This window comes from Dermochelys coriacea, chromosome 5 (assembly GCF_009764565.3).
Source record: "Dermochelys coriacea isolate rDerCor1 chromosome 5, rDerCor1.pri.v4, whole genome shotgun sequence".
Lineage (NCBI taxonomy): Eukaryota > Metazoa > Chordata > Testudines > Dermochelyidae > Dermochelys > Dermochelys coriacea.
Genome location: NC_050072.1, coordinates 71,468,556 through 71,489,162, shown reverse-complemented (window position 1 = coordinate 71,489,162; position 20,607 = coordinate 71,468,556). Strand labels below are relative to the sequence as shown.

At 42.3% G+C, this 20,607-nt stretch overlaps 1 protein-coding gene across 1 annotated transcript in view; it reads right to left on the bottom strand.

The window, feature by feature from the left end:
• The window catches only part of CAMK4 (calcium/calmodulin dependent protein kinase IV), a 302,575-nt gene that overhangs the window by 257,208 nt on the left and 24,760 nt on the right, over positions 1–20,607 (bottom strand). The gene's annotated exons all lie outside the window — the stretch shown is intronic.

The following is a 20,607-nucleotide window of genomic DNA, read 5'->3' as shown; positions in this document are numbered from 1 at the left end:
CTGACTATATAAAAACTAACATTTTCCACATTTCAAGGACAATTTTAACCAGTTGATTCTGGGAAACTTCCATGGGAAAGTGCATCAGCCACTTTGTTAGAAGCTCCTGAAATGTGTTGTATTTCAAAATCAAAATCTTGGAGAGCTAAACTCCACCGAAGAAGTTTTTTTGTTATTGTCCTTGACTGTTTGAAGCCACTTCAGCACAGCATGGTTGGTTTGCAGGTGGAAACGCTGCCCCCAAACATATGGGCATAGCTTTTCCAGAGCGTACACAGTGGCGTAACATTCCTTTTCAGTGACTAACCAGTGGCTTTCCCTCTCAGACAGTTTTTTGCTGAGAAACACGACAGGATGGAATTCTTGATCCGGTCCTTCCTGCATTAAAACTGCCCCCACACCACGCTCGGATGCATCCGTGGTTACTAGGAAAGGTTTGTCAAAGTCTGGGGCTCTTAGCACAGGGTCAGACATGAATGTCACTTTAAGCTGGTTAAAGGCCTTCTGACACTCTTCAGTCCACTGCACTGCATTTGGCTGTTTCTTTTTGGTCAGATCTGTCAGTGGGGCAGCGATTTGGCTGTAGTGCAGTACAGATCGCCTGTAATATCCGGCCAAGCCTAAGAAGAATTGGACCTGTTTCTTTGACTTTGGGACAGGCCACTTTTGGATAGCATTCATTTTGCCCTGTAGGGGGTTAATAGTTCCTTGACCCACCTGGTGCCCAAGGTAAGTCACTCTGTTTAGGCCTATTTGACACTTCTTAGCCTTAACAGTTAGTCCTGCCTCCCTTATGCGCTCAAAGACTTTTTGCAGATGCTGCAGGTGTTCTGCCCATGAATCAGAAAAGATTGCCACATCATCAAGATAGGTGACTGCAGATTCTCCCAATCCCACTAGGAGACTATCTACAAGTTTCTGGAAGGTGGCGGGTGCATTTTGCAGCCCGAAAGGGAGCACATTAAATTCATACAGCCCTACATGGGTGATGAAGGCTGACCTTTCCTTGGTGGATTCATCTAGCGGTATTTGCAAGTACCCCTTGGTTAAGTCTAAGGTAGAGATGAACTGGGCAGGTCCCAGTTTCTCCAGTAGCTCATCTATGTGTGGCATTGGATAGTTGTCTGGGCAAGTCACAGCATTTAGCTTACTGTAGTCCACGCAAAAGCGCATCTCCCCATCTGGTTTGGGAACTAGAATCACTGGAGATGCCCATGCACTGTTAGAGGGGCGGATTACACCAATCTGTACCGTGTCCTGGATCTCCCATTCTATAGCAATTTTGGCTTGAGGAGACACCCGGTAAGGTTGGACTCTAATTGGGTGAGCATTACCTGTGTCAATGGAGAGGTATGCCCGTTCGATCCATCCTCAGATGGCTGAGAACATTGGCGCGAAGCTAGTGCACAGCTCCTTGATCTGCTGTCACCTGCATACATCCGAGGGTCATTGAGAGGTTCACCTCTTCCATGCCACTGTTATTTTTTCCTTCATAGTAGACACCTGCAGCCCACTCAGCATCATCTCCTACTTGAGCTGTAAACTGACAAACCTTTAATTCTCTGGAATAAAATGGCTTTAGAGAATTAACATAGTACACTTTAGGCTTTAGGGTTGAGGTGGGGGATTCTATGAGATAGTTAACTGCTCCCAGGCGCTCTTGGACCGTAAATGGCACTTCCCACGATGCTTCCATCTTATGGGCCTGGAGCTCCTTCAACATGACCTGGTCCCCTACTTTGAAGGAACACTCTCTGGCATGTTTATCATACCAGGCCTTTTGCTCTTCCTGAGCATCTGTTAGGTTTTCTCTAGCAAGGGCTAAAGAGTATCGGAGGGTGTTTTGTAGGTTGTTTACAAAGTCCAGAATGTTAGTTCCTGGAGAAGGCGTAAACCCCTCCCATTGCTGCTTCACCAACTGTAATGGCTCCTTAACCTCACTGCCATACACAAGTTCAAATGGTGAAAACCGTAAACTGGGATGTGGTACAGCTCTGTAGGCAAAGAGCAACTGCTGTAACCCTAGGTCCAATCATTGGCGTGCTCATTTACAAATTTACGTATCATGGCTCCCAAAGTTCCATTAAACTTCTCTACCAGGCCATTTGTTTGATGGTGATAAGGGATGGCAACCAAGTGATTCACCCCATGAGCTTCCCAAAGGCTTTTCATGGTTCCTGTCAGGAAATTAGTTCCCAAATCCATAAGGATGTCGGAGGGCCAACCTACCCTGGCAAAAATGCCTGTTAATGCCTGGCACACACTTTTAGCCCTGGTGTTGCTTAGAGCTACTGCTTCCAGCCATCAGGTGGCAAAGCCCATGGAAGTCAGTATGTACTGCTTTCCTCTGGGTGTGTTTTTCGGAAAAGGACCCAGAATATCCACAGCTACTCGCTGAAATGGAACCTCAATTATGAGAATAGCTGGAGAGGGGCTTTGACCTGGTCTTGGGGTTTTCCCACTCTTTGGCACACCCCACAAGACCGGACATAGGTAGAAACATCCTTTCCCATTCCCTCCCAGTGAAAGGACTTCCCCCAAATGGTCTTTGGTCCTGTTCACTCCAGCATGGCCACTAGGATGATCGTGGGCTAAGCTCAAGAGCTTTACCCGATACTTAGTTGGAACTGCCAGCTGTCTCGGAGGATGCCAGTCTTCCTGGTGTCCACCAGAAAGAGTTTCCTTGTATAAAAGTCCTCTTTCTACAACAAACCTGGATCAATTAGAAGAGCTGAGAGGCGGTGGGTTGCTCCGTGCAGCCGTCCTGTTCATCTGCTTCCTGTTCAGCCTGGAACTGTTCCCTTGATGCTGGAGACATCAGTTCCTCACTGGATTGTGGACTTGGGCTTGGTCCCTTGGGAAGCGATGCAGGGGATGGGGCTGTTTCTGTTGACTGTGAATCGCTCTCTGCTGGCGCAGTATGTTGGGTTTCAGGCTCCGGCTGAGACTCTTGCGCAGGTTTAGCTGCTGCTGCCAGGGCAGGTTCAGTGGTGCCCTCTGGTGTTGGAGTTGTAGACGGGGTTGCAAGCGCTGGACTCAGTGCTGGCAATGGTTCTGGTGCTGGTTGCTCTTCCAGTTCCAATTCTGGGACTGGCTCTGGCTGGGTCTCTGCGACTAGATCCACTACTGCTGTCACAGACATTGGCATGGGGTCCGGTTCCACCACCTCCATCTGGATCTCTGGTAACACAGACAGGGCCCTGGTGGAAGGCTCAGGAACAGGGATAGGTGTGAAAGCTCGCTTAGCCTGGCTGCAGGTGACCATTCCAACCCTCTTGGCCAGCTTCACATGGTGGGCCAAGTCTTCCCTCAGCAACATGGGAATAGGATAATCATCAAAGACTGCAAAAGTCCACATTCCTGACCAGCCCTTGTACTGGACAGGCAACTTGGCTGTAGGCAAATCAAAAGAGTTTGACTTGAAGGGTTGAATCATCACTTGGGCCTCTGGGTTGATGAATTTGGGGTCCACTAAGGATTGGTGTATAGCCGACATCTGTGCTCCAGTGTCCCTCCACGCGATAACCTTCTTCCTGCCCACACTCACAGTTTCCCTTCTCTCTGAGGGTATCTGGGAGGCATCTGGGCCTGAGGACCTTTGGTGTGACCCCGGTGCAATGAACTGTAATCCGTTGGGGTTCTTGGGGGAGTTGGCTTTTACATGCCCCAGCTCGTTACATTTAAAACATCGCCCAACTGACTGGTCACTGGGGCGGGGTGGGTTGCTGGAGAATGGTGTGGTGGGACAATAAAGTGTCTGGGTTTTTTCTTGGGGTGTAGTTGGGGCTTTGGGCTGCCCCCGGTGTATGGTGTGGTCTCAGGGTGTCCCTTCTGGTATCCGCCCAAACTGCGACCAGGGTTGTTCCTTTCTGCTACCTCCACCCGTTTTGTTCCGATTTGCCCCACCTCTGTGATGGTCTGGGACTGCTCATATTGATCAGCATAAGAAGCGAGACTTTCTGCTGAGTACATTTTCTTATCCCATAAACACTGTTTTATATCATCATTGGTCATAGTCAGGAACTGCTCCTATATAACCAAATCACACATTCCTTCAAAGCTAGTTACACCCCTTTCTTTGACCCATTTATCTAAGAGACCCTTCATCTGGTTTACATAAGCCACATTACTTAGTCCAGGCCCTCTCTTAAGGGCTCTAAATTTCACTCTGTAAATTTCAGGTGTAATTTGAAATTGTTTCAAAACCAAATCCTTAAATTTACCATAGTCAGAAGCATCCTCAATAGGCATCTTGTTGAACATGTCCAGAGTTCTGCAAGTCAATTTTGCTACCAATGTGGTCATCCTGTGATCGTCAGGAATTGCATGTAGTGTGCACAGTCTCTCAAAGGTATCAAATATTCAGCAATATCACTGGATTCATCATACTGTGGACATAGTTGCTCCCCTTTGTGGATTTTTGGGGAAGTGAAACCAGCTGCTGAAGGATTTTGTCCTTTTAACTTTATTACCTCCAGTTCATGCTTCCTGTCTTTCCCTCTCCTCCTGAGTATGCTGCCTCTCTTTTTCCTTCTCCTCCCTAGCAGCTTTTTCTCTGGCCACTTGTGCATCAATCTCCATCTGTTTTAATTCCAGTTGTCTTTCATGTTCTTTCTTTCTTTCTTCATCTTCCAATCTGGCTAAATCTAGTTTCTTTTGGACATCACTTTCAGTCATCCTAGCCTCCCTGCGCTTAGCCTAGCTTAACCCGAGAGCTAGAAAGAAAAAAAAACCCAGCTTGTGAATTCCCTTGCTGTAGCTTAACTACTCTGCCTTGAGACAGAGAAGAAAGGAGGGGGGGAAAAAACAAAAACAAAGTGAGTCATCCCATTGGTCGTCACCCCGGCATGCTCTGTGCGCAGCAGTAGCTGGCTGCAAGACAGCCTGGATGGGGTGGGGACAGCGGCAGCCCACTCCCTGCCCAGCTTCGACTTCTGGGGACAGGAGCCGACTCTGAGCAAGCTCAAGGGACCGGGGGAGGGGCTCCAGCTCACTCAGCCAACTGTCCCCAGAAGCTGAGCCTGGGCAGGTGGCAGCCTGCTGCTGCCGCAGCCAAGGGCTCTCCCAATCAGCCACTGTGCTGCATCGGGCAGTATCCAGTCAGCGTAGCTGGTAGCGGCTCTGGCCCTGCCCCTTCCTCTCCCCGCCCAGGCCAGCCAGCTGCTGGAGGGGCACTTGACCCTTCGTGCCCCTCCCACCAGTAATTTGTAATTACACCATGGAAGAATTGAGCCCACTCAGTTTAGCTAACCAGTAAAGGTAGTCATTCTCAACTGACGCAAATCAGGGTAACTCCACCAAAGTCAATGGTGTTTTGCCAATATATACCAGCCGAGGTCCTAGAAAGAGCGAGTCTCCCTGGTACCTGTATGATCTATCGTTCTAGCTGCGGCAATATCAAGAGATACTGCATACAGAAGTCAGTCACATCAGTCTGGCAAGATCTGACTGTTTCTTTGCTGTAACTGCAATTTTATTTAAGACATACCTTGTCTATAAACAGACCTATATATATGCATGTATGCCTGTCTTTAGTTTATTTGACAATTTTGCTGTATATGTTAGCCTTTCATTTGTAAATAGCTTTAAAACCAATACTGATATAATTGATGGGGGTGACTGATAATAAATATTGACATTGCATAGACACCAACACCACAATTTTTGTCTGCTCAAGAAATAGGGACAAAAAGATGAAGCTCTCTGTATATTTAACAATTACCTTAAAAGTCTTACAAAGATGGCAATTGTATAAAGCTGTACAATTCTGAAATGTCTGGAGAAATCTCCCCGCAATAATGCAGCAAAGACACCAAGAAGAGACGCAGATAAGAGTGGATGTAACATAAACAGAAGAACTAGACAACATATGTTTCAGGAATAAGTGCAAAAATCTTCCACATTTCCATGCAAACCTTGTGTGAGCACATGTTTCATACATCAGAATGCAAGCTACCCTGGGAAAGGAAATCAGAATCAAATGTTTTTTAAAGCAGTTGAAGAAAATCCACCAACACAAGTACAGAATGAAACATTACTTTCAATCCCAGGAAATCAGTAGCAGGGAGCCTCTCTGATTTATTGCACTTCTAATGCTTGATGACACGATGTGCCCATATGTCACTGTTTCATTCAATGGACATTATTCAGCCTCCTGCCACAAATACAAGCCAAAGACTTGCTCCAGCCTCCACTTGTACCATATATGCATTACCCTACAATGAACAGCTGAAAGAAACCAATATCTGCCAAATCATGAGGAGTGGTTGGTACACAGAGCTGGCTGCCTGCTGGCCACATCTACACTAGAAAAGTTTTGCCAGTATAGCTATAGTGGGAAACCCTCCTGGGTAGATACATTTATGGCAGCAAAAAAGAAGTGCTTTTGTCAGTATACACCTTATTTCACTTGAGGAACTGGTATAAGTTGCCTGCCAAAAGCACTTTTTTGCCACTGTAAACTGTATACTCTAGGGCTTCTGCTAACATGGAAAGATAATTTAAAAAGCCACATAGGTAAGCCAACATTACTACACCAGTGCCAGCTGCTAGTATAGACCAGGCCTTAGATAATACAAACTTACTTTGTGTAAACTAAATGAAAGTTAAGGACACAACATAAATTTGCATGCAAATATGTGTAAGCAGTGGTGGTACTCAAGCATATACTTCCATTTTTAAAATATTGATTTCAAATGTTGATGGAGATTATGGTAAAGCAAATACGTATTCTTAAACACTATGAAGATATGAAATAAGTATATGTGCACATATATTGAAGGCAAATACTTGGCATGTGGCTGGAGTTTTTGCATCTTCTAAAGAAGATACATTGGGAGCATTTATAACTTTAGGGATTTTGGGGGAAGAGAGGGATTTCAAAGTCCACTTATCACACACTATATGAGCAAAAGATTGGGAAGGGAGTACAACTCAAGTGCACAAAATAGGTATTTACAGATGCAGTCAGACAAGTGATGCACGTAAATTGGCATGCATGATTGATCAGTTATGAAAGTCTGGATCTTGCTTTTCCCACACAAGTATCTATATAAAGTGAAAGTCAATAGCCTCTAAACTAACATATGGGTCTCTCAGTATTCTTCCATATTCCAAAAAGCACATATTTCCTGATTTGCATGACTTTAAAAAAAAAAAAAAAAAGGCAAACCTCCAAAGAGCAGCAAGGAGGAGGATTCATATGCTAAAGTTCTGCATATCTGCCATCTGAAAAAGGTGTCACAGGAGTAAGTGTCTTGAGCATATTTTATTCCATAGCTTTGCTGAAATAAACTAGTGTTTTTAATGTAGGCAAATTTATGATTAATTGGGAGTTGCAGTTTTTCCACACAGGTTCAGCTAACTCAGAAATGAAGAGTCCAGCACTTGGGGAGATGATGTAGATTTACAACATTCCCTGGAGGACTTTCCCACTATGAACCAGTGATGTGAGTGCACTCATCTATATACTATATGCAATTTGCATGAGACATATAAAATTGATAATATTCTTAATTTAATAAATAAACCAAATGTTATTCAGAAAAAAGTTAAAATATTAATGGGAATTACTTCAAAATGATTAATCATATACTCAGTAAGTAAACGGTGTACTGTGTTACTAGGATATTTTATTATTGTAACAGTCTGATAGGATATGACTAAAGGGTAAATAATATGAATGAGGCAGTGGTCCTGTAGAAAAATAATATGTGATCATGTAGTTGAAGATTGTATCATAATGGATATGCACAAGATTGCACAGATAAACATAATTCTGGCATTTCCTAACCTGAGTGCTTGATTCTGAAAACCGTTTCTTTTAACATACAGTTTTTTGGGTGGGTATGTTTGTATATATATTTTACACATACCAGTATAAAATTAACATTATATACAGATGCAGTATGTACACATTTTTCAGAAAGTATATACTGTGTATGTTTTAGTACAAGATATAGTGTACATATATTTGTTGGCTAATTTTTCACTTTGCTATTATTCTTCACAAATAACTATTCACAGTTGATAATGTTCTTTTTACTGTATAACCAAAACAGAAAGGACTATAAACCAATTTTGGTTGACTAGCAAAACAGACACAACAATGCTCAGAGTGCACCCCTGTATTCACATCTTACACACTATTGTAATAATCTTTGGACAAAGTATGCCTTGTAAGGTATCATTTGAAAGCTCATAAGATTTGGTCACTATCTTTCTGATAAACATACATGAGTAGCAACATTGTATTTAAAGTTATAAGATTTCCTTATTTGATGTTATTAACACCTGCCCAAGCAGAGGTTGGCAAAAAGATCACAAAGGAATATGTGCTCTGCTAAATGTGCATTTACGTAGTAAACAAAGTCATCAAGCAGTAAGAGAAACAAATGAATCTCAAACAGGTGAGAGAAAGCCAGCAGGGAACATCCCTCCACATAGATTCTGTCTCTTGGTGCCCAGCTAGAAATGTTTTTCAAGAGGAGGAACTGAAACTATTTTTAAAAAAGGGACAAACACTCCAGGGTATCCCTCTCTCACTCTCTCCCTGCCCATCGCATTCACTGCCCCTGAAAGGACAAAGAAAGTGTCCGTTAGACTCTGAGGGAGGTGTCCTGACCCACAGAATGTGGTCAGTAATCTACATGTGGTGAGAAATTTTGCTTGAATCTAACATATTTTGTTAAGTTAAGCATAAGTAAACTTTTTTGCTCCTTGTAACCATTTCTGACTTTTATGCCCCATCATTTATATTCACTTAAAATGTCTCTCTCTCTATTTCATACACTTGTTTTATTGTTTTATCTAATCCAGTGTGGTTAAAGTGAAGTGTCCGGGTAATTCCATTTAGGTGAACAAGTTGTGTGCATATTATTCTCTTAAAGGAATAATGGACTTAATATAATTTGGACTGTCCAGGAGAGGGCTGGGCAGTACAGGACATACATTTCTGGGGGGAAATCTCAGACTGCGTGTGTGTTAGTCACCCTGCAGTATAACCGAAGCTGGTGAAAGCCAGGGTGCAACCCAAGTATGACTGGCAGGCTGCAGTTACGCAGACACTCAGGGTATGACAGGCATGCTGGAAGGTTGTTTTTGAGCAGTCCTGTTGGGAGCTACTTCAGCAAGGAATTGTAAGGCATCCGAGGTTGCAGAGCATGGGTGACGCAGCTGCTCATTAGTCTGATAGCACTCTGGTATGTCACAGTGGACATAAATACAATATTGACGATATTTGTCAGAAGCGTGAGTCAGGAAATCCTGTCCCTAGTCGGGTCTGCAGAAAAGAGAGGAAGAACCTGTGCTGTGGTTCCCTTCCAGCATTAATGGGGGGTTTTGAATTCAGAAGAGCAGAATTTCAACCTTAGAGCTAAAAGTGGTTCCGAAGGCTTTTAGGCAAGGAGCTGGGGGAAGGGGGAGAATGGAAACAGAAAAAAGCGAGAAAGCACTTCTTTCATTTTCTTTCCAAAAGAGTTAAACTGTAACACTATCAGCTGCAGAGTCAGCTCTTTTGCTGAGCAGCCAGTAGTGCAATCAGAGGGTCTGCCCACAAGAAAGGGCAGTCTGACACCAGGTGAGGCAGCATGGGGTAAGGAACTAAGGGTATGTCTTTATGCTGTAGGTGTAGTTAGCTGATCAAGGAGACATGCCTGCGCTAGCATCTCAGATGTATTTTTAGTGCATTAGCTTTCACCAACCTAGTACGGGTATGTTTACCCAGGCCTCCAACCAGCTCCAGGCTAGACATACCCGCAAGTTAGAGGCTGAAACCAAAGGACTAATCCTACTTCTCACACTGGCTCATTTTGTGGCTCAATATGTTCTAAACTTGAATATTTTAGGAGCTTAACTTTAGGCAATCAATGTGAGTTACAGATGCTCAGCAGCTCTCAAAGTCAGACCATTTTCATCTAGATGCCAAGATGCTGAAAAATTGGAGAGGATTTAGAAGGAAAAAGAAAAAAAAATTCTCACTCACCCTTTCCCAGGACCTCAGGCAGGCCCCATGCATAGAGGAGGGAGACAATGATTGATTTTTCAGGTCCCCAAAATGCTACAGGTGGCTCTGCTGTGGAGCTCCTAAAGAAATACTAGTGGACAAAACAAACAGCGTTTCTGTTTCCGAGCATTGGTAACTGACAAAGCAGCTACTAAGTCTTGTTAAAATGCTATATTACAGTCTTGATTCCCCACCCCACACAAACACCACATGGGCAGATAGAGGATGGTAGGCTGCAGGGAGCCACTTGTGGTTCCCCAATTCAAGGCCAGACAGTCCCAGACTGCACAGCCCTAACATGTGCCACTGGTATAAAGTATCCAACCTTGTACCAATGGAGAAACATGCAGAGCAGAGCTCAGTTAGCCCATTGCTTCCCCATAATGCCCCCTCTTTTCCATTAAGCAAAAGGGAAGCATAACTGGTGCAGAAGAGGGCCGGGCCACCTCTACCAACTTTCCATCAGCAAAGAACGTCCTTGTGCAGAGGGAATTCTTCACTGATTTTCTCTGAAGACCATTTCATGCTGCTTATGCATAAGGCTAAGATTTTGTCACGCATATTTTTAGTAAAAATCACAGGCAGGTCAAGGGCAATAAAGAAAAATTCACAGAAGCCTGTGACCTATCCATGACTTTTACTAAAAATATGCATGACAAAATTGGGAGCTGCAGGGTCCCCACAGCACCCCTGGGGGCTATCTGGAAGCTCCCAGGATGCCCTAATGCCCGTGGCAGCTCCGAGCTCCTGGGGCACCCCGGTTGTCTGCGGTGACTGGGCACTCCAGGTCCCATAGTTCCCAGCCATCACGGGCGATGGGGGGACCCTGCAGCTCCCAGGCACTGCGGGCTCAAATCACGGAGGTCTCTGGAAGTCACGGATTCCATGACTTCCATGACAAAATTGTACACCTACTTATGCAATGCAGAGCAGCATTAACAGACCAGAGCATCCAGCCCCACATCTCCACCAGCAACAGAAAATATTATTTGTGCAGAATGAACTGCAATAGAGTTACCACAAACTTGTTGTGGGCATTTCTTGATTGTGTCTGTTACTGTGGCTTCTCCAGAATACAGCTTTATAAAACAAAGTGATCAAGACCTACTTGAGTTCCTTCATGAGTCAAGAGGCACTCTGAGAATTTGCAATGATAGCAATAGAACATGAACTGACAAAAAGCCTTAAGTACTACAGCCTGACAGATGAATTTGTATGCAGAAAAATCAGGAAGGTCCCTCTGGAACTGAGAGTTGCTGGAGTTTAAGCTGCTGTAAAAGCTAGTAGTTTTAGACAGAGAGAGAGATGTGAGAAGAATAGCTATATGAGTATACAGACCTTATTTAAAAATCTGTATTTTAAATGGGTTTCGCCTTGATGAACTTTAAAAGTAGATTTCAAGCTGTAGATTTCAGAAGATGAGCTATCTCACTATAGCCCAGCTCTAAAATAGGAAGGTTTTAGTGACTGCCTTGTGTGCAAGAACATTTCTCTTTTCAGATTAGTGAAGGAAAAAGTGGAAATGATTAATCAATCAGAAATTAAAAATAAATTCAGACTTCTGATCAATTTAATGTTGAGCAACTGGTTGCCAAGATTTCTCCAATTAGTCAGTTTTATATTCAATTTTCTGTAAACTGGTGACAAATGTCTTTTTAAGACATATGACCAGATGAGACCATGCCAGCTTCCTCAAAAGTGGAATGAGAGCCTCATTCAAAATTGACTGGACCAAGCTGAATAGCTCCAAAGTAGGCCTCGCATCGAACTTTGGAGAAAGGTGATGGAAAATGGAGTGAGCAAAATTTGTAAACTGTAAGAACCCAGGGTAAGGCCTAGAATCCTCCTCTTTTGGGTCAACAACGGTCTTCAGCCAGCTTGTTCTTTTCTTTTCTAGTCAACGAAATGAAGTGCTAACTTGAAAGCCTAGTTGGAATCATTTTAAATACCTGCATTGTTCAGCATGACAGTTTCAGTAAGAAGCAGATACTCAGCTGGAATCAAAGTACATATAGAAGAAAAGAAAACACATTGTTTCATATTCTCCCAATATTTTTTACCTGTCTCTGACTTTCCACAGTGTGCTCCTGACTCTCTGCTTATTCACCAGTACAGGCTTTTTGTCAATATGTTGAACACTGCAGATTTGTTCCCATCAAAAACACCAACTTTAGCAACTTACACAAAAAACTTACAAAAAAATATTCAAATGGTGGATTCAATCATGCAGCAATGCAGCAAACAAGTTGTAATGTAACCTTGAACTTTGAAATTTGGGCCTCTGCAAGGCTGGACACTGAAAGGGATCTGCTAAATCTCTGAATAGCATGAAGACTTCATAATTCTTCATTAACACTTTCCGAGTAATTTGCTCAGCATCATGTATTAGAAATAAACCAAACAGACAAAATGAACCATATCCCCCTCATGTGGGATAGAGGCAGGTGCTACTTCAGGAGGACTTGGGAAATAAAAAAAAAAAAAGAATTAAGGAGCAAGAAGAAACCCATTCACTTTCTAGCATGTACAAAGTTGACAAAAAGCCTTTACTGGTGAATAAACAGGGAGTCAGGAGCACACTGTGGAAAATCGGAGACAACTAAAAAATATTGGGAGACTATGAAACAATGTGTTTTCTTTTCTTCTATATGTACTTTGATTCCAGCTGAGTATCTGCTTCTTACTGAAACTGTCATGCTGAACAATGCAGGTATTTAAAATGATTCCAACTAGGCTTTCAAGTTAGCACTTCATTTCGTTGACTAGAAAAGAAAGGAACAAGTTGGCTGAAGATCGTTTTCTAGAAGGCTGAATTAGCTTGTTTTAGGGAATCCTACTTCTCCATCCATAATATCCCAGGCTTCTTTGCTAGTGCCCTTTTTAGTAGAAATTCACACACACACACAATTTGGTATCAAAAATTCTCACTTTTAAAATAAATCTAATTTGTTCAAGGGAGGCGACAAGCATAGCGTGCAGCATCTGCCTCCAACCTGGCCTGAAGAGAACATCTCTAGGGATGAAAGGATATTTTCAGTCTTAAACCTTTTCTCCTGAGACTGCCCACAACTGGCACCATCGTTATTTTGTGAGATGGACTTAGTTCACATTACCTGTAGTAGAGTCGGTCAATGAACAGCAATCAGAACAGCATTCAGTCACTACTGATTTGGGCTGAATTCAGGCCAGCCAACTAGAGGCGGAAGTCTTCATATCTTATTACTAATCTCCAGATTTTATTTTAGGCTGCAGTTCAATCTAAACAGTTTAGTAAGAAGAGAGTCTGACACAGTGAGAACAGAAAGGGAGAAAGTACTTTTTTAAAAATGCATTTTGCTTTGGAATGTGAATTCAACAGCTACAAGGGCATCTCATTGTTTTGTTCTAATTACATTGCATGACAATCATGGGCCTGGATGGGGCCCACTGAGAAGCCCAACATTGCAGAATGGAGGAGCAGTGTCTGAATTACATCATCCTTGTTTTGTCACCTGCTTCCTCTTCAGACGATTTACTTTTGAACCAAGTATAATTCACTTATATCAACAAGCACTTTCACTAACCCTGACTGAAAAGCCTTAGTTTCTGTATTATTGAAGGACCATATTAAAATCATTTTTTCCAAACAACAGAAAGCCAAGCAATAGAAATTAAGGGTCTCAGGAAAGGTAGATGGATTATATAATGGAATTCCCTAACTTTAGTTTTCAAAGATGGGTGAAAGATATTCAGTAATGTTTGCCACAATAGATTTTCCTCACACTTTTCAACTTCACAAAATTACAAGAAACCAAATGGCTTCTTATGGTGATGGTGGTGCAATGAAATGTACAATAAAGACTTCCGCTCAAAAATTGGCAGCTGTAAATTTTCTGACAGTGAACAGAATAGAGAGATGGACCCGGATTATGCTCAAGACCCACTTTTAACCAGAGCCACTTGAAAAAAAATATTTATTTTGTGGCCATTTTTTTCTTTTAAATCTGAGAATCTATTGTTTCCCTGATTTAAAAGGAATGTGTTATACAGCAAATAGAAATGTTCCAGATAGAAGATCTGGGAGAAGCCAAGATGAAAGTCTCAGGTTATTTCCCCACTATAGACAGGTATGCCTGAGGCCTCATATTTCAACTGTGAGCACCCACTGACTTCAGCTGGAGTTTTGTGTGTTCACGTCATCTGACAATCAAGCTCTAGGGTTCATTGCTGGTGCAGATCATTAATGTCTCTATTAGGGAGGGAGCAAGTAATCAGCTTCTCTAACAGAAACTTGATTGCATCCTCTGCTCGAGAAACCAACACCAGAAGCTGGGTAACTATCAGCAAGTATCACATCTTCCATTTTTTGGTTAAGATCACAGAGAAGGTTGCAGTGAAACAACCCTGAGTACCTCATTGCCTCAAATCTTCATGATCCCTGTCAATTTTGTTTAAGACCTGTGTACCAAACCTAAGCTACACTGGTTGTATTGAAGCCAATCCTCCCATAAACAACTGAAGATCTGGTATCCTTAATGATACTGTAAGATATGTCAGTAGCTTTTGACACTGTTGATCATGAGGTATTGTTAATTCACCTGCCAGACTCCAGCAGTGGATGTGGCTGATGTTAGGTGGGCTCCAATGTTTCCTGGCTAAACACTCCCAGAAAGTGATACGAGGAGGTTGTGCCTCTTCTCTGAGAGCTATTATGTAAAATTCTGCAGGCATCCATTTGGTCTTCCCTCCTGTTCACGGTGTATACAGAGCTCTCAGCAGGGTCAGTGAGAGGACGCAGGCTGCAATGTTTTCAGTATGACAGCTCTCCACTCTAGATTCTAGTGCTCCTGACCCAGTCATTGTTGTTGCACATCTTGCCCAGGGCCTAAGGGAGGGTAGGACACAACTGAGAGCCAGGTGGCTGAAGCTCAATATGGATAAGGTTGAGGCAATACTGATAGGATATGGGAAGCATCTGGCTGATATAACGAGGCTGGTGTCTCCCCCTTCGACTAATGGTGTGCTCCTGCCCTTTGTTACTTAAGTTTGCATCTTGGGGTTTTACTGACTCCCTAGTTGCTACTGGATGATCATACAGCAGCAGTGTCTAGGAATGCTTTTTACTATCTATACTTGGTCAGAAGATTGTGACTTTAGTTGTGTTTTTTTTCAGACACACAGATGCAAACCTTACTAATGTAAGTAACCATGCCTTTGTCATCTCAAAGTGGGATTACTACAATACACTCGAACAAAAGTTTCCATTTTAGGCCAATCCAGAAATTTAAGATAGTGGGTAGCTGTATTCTGCACTTACTCTGTAGCAGTATAGGTCATGGGTCCTTCATGATCCGTACTGGCTACCTGTTGGTTTCCTGACTGAATTTAAGGTGCTGATTTTGATCTATCAATCCCTAAATAGCTTTGAACCTTGCTACTTAAGAGACTGCTTCTCTCCATGCACCAATCAATGGGAGCAGTATGTAGGACAGAGGGGATTTGGGCCTGAAGACTAAATGGATCCAGAGGGGGGCACGAAGGAATTATGAGGGAGATTTCAAGGTGCATGAGGGAGAGAAAAAAAACAACTGTATAATTTCCACATCTGGTTTTGGCTGGAAATGCAATAACCAAAATACCATGAGAAAGGCTATTCTACAATTTTTGGCTCATCTGAAACCTGGAAGTACTAAAAATGTCAAGTGAGACCTAAATTTTGCAAAATGTTTGCCTTGGTGGCTTGTTCAAACAGCTTCAGATAAGCTTCAAAGAAGCATTGTACCTGAACTTGAGAATGTTATGTTTGCCCATCGCTAATGTAAACTGGGAGTTTCAAAAAGAGAAGCCTAAAGCAAGGCTTCTAAATCCATATTTATGTACCCACCTCAATTTCAGAAGAGCTGAGCATCCTACAGCTCCCACTAATTTGAAAGTGGCAAGGAACTAGGTGCTTAGCACTTTTAAAAAACAGGCCGGGGAGTCATGATATCACCCCCATGAGCAGTGCCACCCTATACATAAACATGGATTGTAATAGGTTCCAATTTTAAACACATGTATGATGAGATAATTACATTAAGTAACCTTGCCCCATTAACCTCAACAGACCCCTTCAAGGTCTGTTTACAGCCACGCATTGTTGATTTTTTGTACATTTAAGTGCATGAGGGCTGTTGTAATGTGAGGTCATGAATGAGTATTGACAGAATGAAAGCTAACAGAAAAGACTCAATGTGCCAAAGGGCTGATTATTCATAAACTATTGATTAGCGAGCACTGGAAAAAAAAACCCAGCAAACAGCAATTACCCACTTAGCCGTGCTGTGTGTATACTTCAATCTTATATTCCAGTAATGAATGACTGGGTGGAAATATTGTCAAGCAGCAACACACATTTCTCTATTAAGCTACAGAAGAAATATCTTTCCTTTAATCATTTCCAGTGCCACTAGCAAACTGCAAGCTACTTTGTCCCAGATATTGTATTGTACTGACCATTTTCTATTCCAACAAGCCTTACTTAACAGTAAATGCTATTTTTCAATCTGCTTGTCTACTAGCTATTAACTCAATTTCCAGCTTTCAATTTTTCTTCTCGGCTGATCAACAAGATAGAGGAATTGATTACTCATGTGGAAAGGTAGGATAACATAACTAAAACTCTGCATTGCTTCAGTCATGATGATTTCTGTACAGCTGAATTCACAGTAATTAATGCAGTGCAAAGGGATATAATAAATTACCAACAAAAGTATTTCAAAACCTTAAAGGGCAGTGTGACCAGGTGCCTGGATGGACCCCGCTGAGAATGCTATACTCAGGGCAGACTGCAGCGAATGGGGCAGACAATCCCCAATACTGGTGGTTTATTCTATAATTAGATTCACCAAACCAGAAACAGACCAGCTTCTGTAATACCACATTGATTAGAAGAAGCTATCTACAGTCTCCTTTAAGCAATTCAGTCCTTGGTCCCCATCTAGACAATCACATCTAATATAGCGAGGGTTTACTGAAAACCTGATTCACCATATGTGAATTTCACCAGTCTCAAAAGGACCGGACACTGATCCCCAAGTCAATATGAATTTCATATCTTACCCAATAATTACACAGATGCCAATCCTTTACTAGCTAAAAAATTAAAGATTTAACAACAAAGGGAAAAAGAAAGAAGAGAGTTGCAGTGGTTAGAGATCAATATACATACAGATATGAGTAAAACCCTTAGGTCAGTTTCATAGCAGAGATGGTGAGGCTGCTGATTTGTGTCTTTCTGGAATCTTTCTGGAATCAACTTAAAAAGTTATTGTCCAATAGGCAGTCCACGTCAAGAGTCTGTTAGAGTCTTTCCATGCATTTTCCAGGTTATTTCAAATAATTATTTGGAAGATCTCCATCTTATGACATATTTTCCCAATTTAAACAGATTAGAGATGGCAGGATCAGGCTTGGGACTTTCCTTTAAAGTCCTCTAGCAAGCTGATAAACCTCTTGACACAGCAGGAGCTTCCCTGAGGAAGAATAGGCAGTGCAGATAGTTGCTTTGAAGCTAATCTTCTACTTCCTATACATACACAGGTAAACTAGTTGCATTCATTCACAAAAAGCAATTAGCCATTCAAACTATCAAGACAGTTCACAGGTGATTTACTATGTGGAATTACAAGGAGAGATTAGGACAATGATAGTATTAGGCCACAAGTCCCATCTAAATGATAATATCCCCTTTTGATCTCTGAGTCAATAGAATACAGTAATGAATCATTAGAAGACAGGAACAGGATTTAGCATCTACAAGCCAATTAGATTACTTTGTTATATTTCTAATAGAATGCAGGTAAACACTTAACCACGTCAATCGATTTATCGCATCTAGCATAGATGCGATAAATCGATCCCCGATCGCTCTGCCATCGACTCCGGAACTCCACCACAGCGAGAGGCAGAAGCGGAGTAGACGGGGGAGCGGCGGCCGTCGATCCCGCACCGCGAGGATGCGAAGTAAGTGATTCTAAGTCGATCTAAGATGCGTCGACTTCAGCTACGCTATTCTCGTAGCTGAAGTTGTGTATCTTAGATCGATTCCCCCCCATCTCCCCAGTGTAGACCAAGCCTTAGTGTCTACCCTTGATTTCTATTGCTGGTCTAGTACATCTCTTTGAAATTCACATACTAGTAGATAGTCTTCATTACATTTCAATGCCTCTTGTTAAGTTGTTATGGGTCAGACCCAGGTTGGTTAGTCTGTCAGTGGCATAAGCAGATTCTCTGCCCTACCCATGCTCTGCAGGGGTACACTAGAAGGATGAGCAGGGGGGGAGGGAGAGGCATAGAGATCTGGGTGCAGCTCTCTGCTTCTCAGCCACTTGACGCTGGCATAAATTAAAGATGTAGGGACCAGTGAAGAAGTAGATGTAGTGGACCTCTGCTCCATGATATCCTTATGCCTCAGGCCCACAGCACCCCTGACATGCTCCTTCTCTTCCCTTGTGCCAGGGATGGGGGAACAGCTGGTACAAGAGGCAGCCAATCCACCACTGTCTGCTTTCCTCAGGCTGAGAGATCTCCTGCACATCTACTGCTTTCTCTGGCATACACAGCACAAAATGGCCACAGCATTACTAGAGAATCTGCCCCTAGTAATTCTAAAATCATTCTTCTGTGAAAAGTTTGGCTTCTACTGAAGAAATAAAGATGTGGTATTTTAGAAAGATTTAACTGGTAAGTTGTTCAGGATAGCTAGGTCCACCCCAACTCCCAGCACGTAGCCCATATACGCACACACGACATTTTACAGCATAACTAAAAATGCTTCTGGGAAATTTTAAAATGATTGGACAGAACTGGCCAGAAATCACAGGTGGAAAACTCATAAGATGCCTCCCCTCAGAACAGAATTCTCCCAGACACTACAGATTTTCAGCTTAATGAAAGTGCAAACTTAAATGTTTCTATTATACCACAAAAAATGGACTTATTCTGAAAAAATTTTAAATCCAGTACTGCATATGCATTACCTAAAGAAACAGTGACAATTTTAGACAACCTTTGTACTAGTCAGATCCTGAAGATACAGCACTGCACAATACCAGGGAGTCAAAGATGATTTCAGTTTGAATTCTAGATAAGGATGTGACTGGAAAAATAAAGACTGAAGCATTGATGATATCAAAGGAATCCTTAGTACTGAATCTGCTAACATCACCACAGACAGATACTGAAGATCAATAAAAGTGGTTAAGAGAAAGCAAACAAATCAAAGAGACTTACTTCAAACACTAATATCAAAACGAACTAGAAACACTGCAACAGGAAGGACTGATGCATTTCTGGCAAGACAGACCATGTTTTGATGGTCTGAGTACACAGAGGAAGCTCCTCGGGGACCACAGGGAGAATGTTTTGGAGAATTGTTGTGCCTTTTTGCTAGTCTCTTGTTCATATTCAGATCTTGCATAGAGCAGAACTATTCCAATAACTGCTTACACCAGCACTATGTTTGGTCCTCTCTTTTAGGGACATGTGGCTCTAAGTCCATAGAACTGTGGAGCTTTTTTCCTTTGCTCCGGACACAGAAAATGAGGTATCCCATCTTTGTATGCTGAGTGACAAACAAGAGTATCATTGCTATGCCTATGCAGGTCAGAAAGCCAGTAGAAACCTGACATGCAGTGTTTAATACTGATGGGAAGAATGGACTAGATTTCAGCAAAGAATGGCAGATAGCATTCCACCAACTCCCCCTTCCCTTTTGGGAACTATTTAGAAATACAGGTTTAATGGTACATAGAGGTAGAAGCACTCACCATCCCAAAAGTAACAACAGAGATGAAAAACCATGTATTCCTTAATTATACTTTTAAATCCCACACGTGTAGCATCTGTCAAACGTAGGCCCCAATTCTTCACTGCCTTTCATCTCACGTAGTCATTTACTCCCATGGTTTGAATAGAACTGAGCCCAAAGAAGAGAATGGGGTAAAGAGGCACCCAAACTACAACTCCCATAAGGCACCATGGAACATAGGTAGATGTAGTTTAATGCTGAACTGACTCAAAATGAAATATTTTGATTCAGGAACGTTAAAACATTTCATTTGAATTTTAAAAATGTCAGAGCAGTTGAAAAAGGTTCACATCTTGATTTCAGATGAAGACAAAAGCTGAAATACTGGACTATACAATGGCATGGAAATTCTGATTTTCACTCAGTTCTACTCATTCACTAATTGTGAACATTTGCATAAACAGATTTTTGTTTTCAGGAGTGCCTGAGGGGGAACAGCTGTTCATCATACTACATATGAACACCTGTGCGCTAATCATTTGCTACTTGTTATTTTCCTTATCATCCAATAACAGAGAAAAATAATAATAAGGCATTGTAGGCAACCAATCACTCACTACAAACAACAGTTCAAGAGCCACCCAAAGGCTAAAACTTATTTGACCAAGCTATCTGGCAAGTATTTACAAATAATGAATACAGTCATATAGATCCAGCGGTATATCTATACTTCGAGCTGGAGAGGTAAATTCCAGCTTGAGGAGATATACCTGCATCAGCTCTCATTGAGCTAGGACCTAAAAACAGAATATAGCTCTGGTGGCATGAGCAGCTA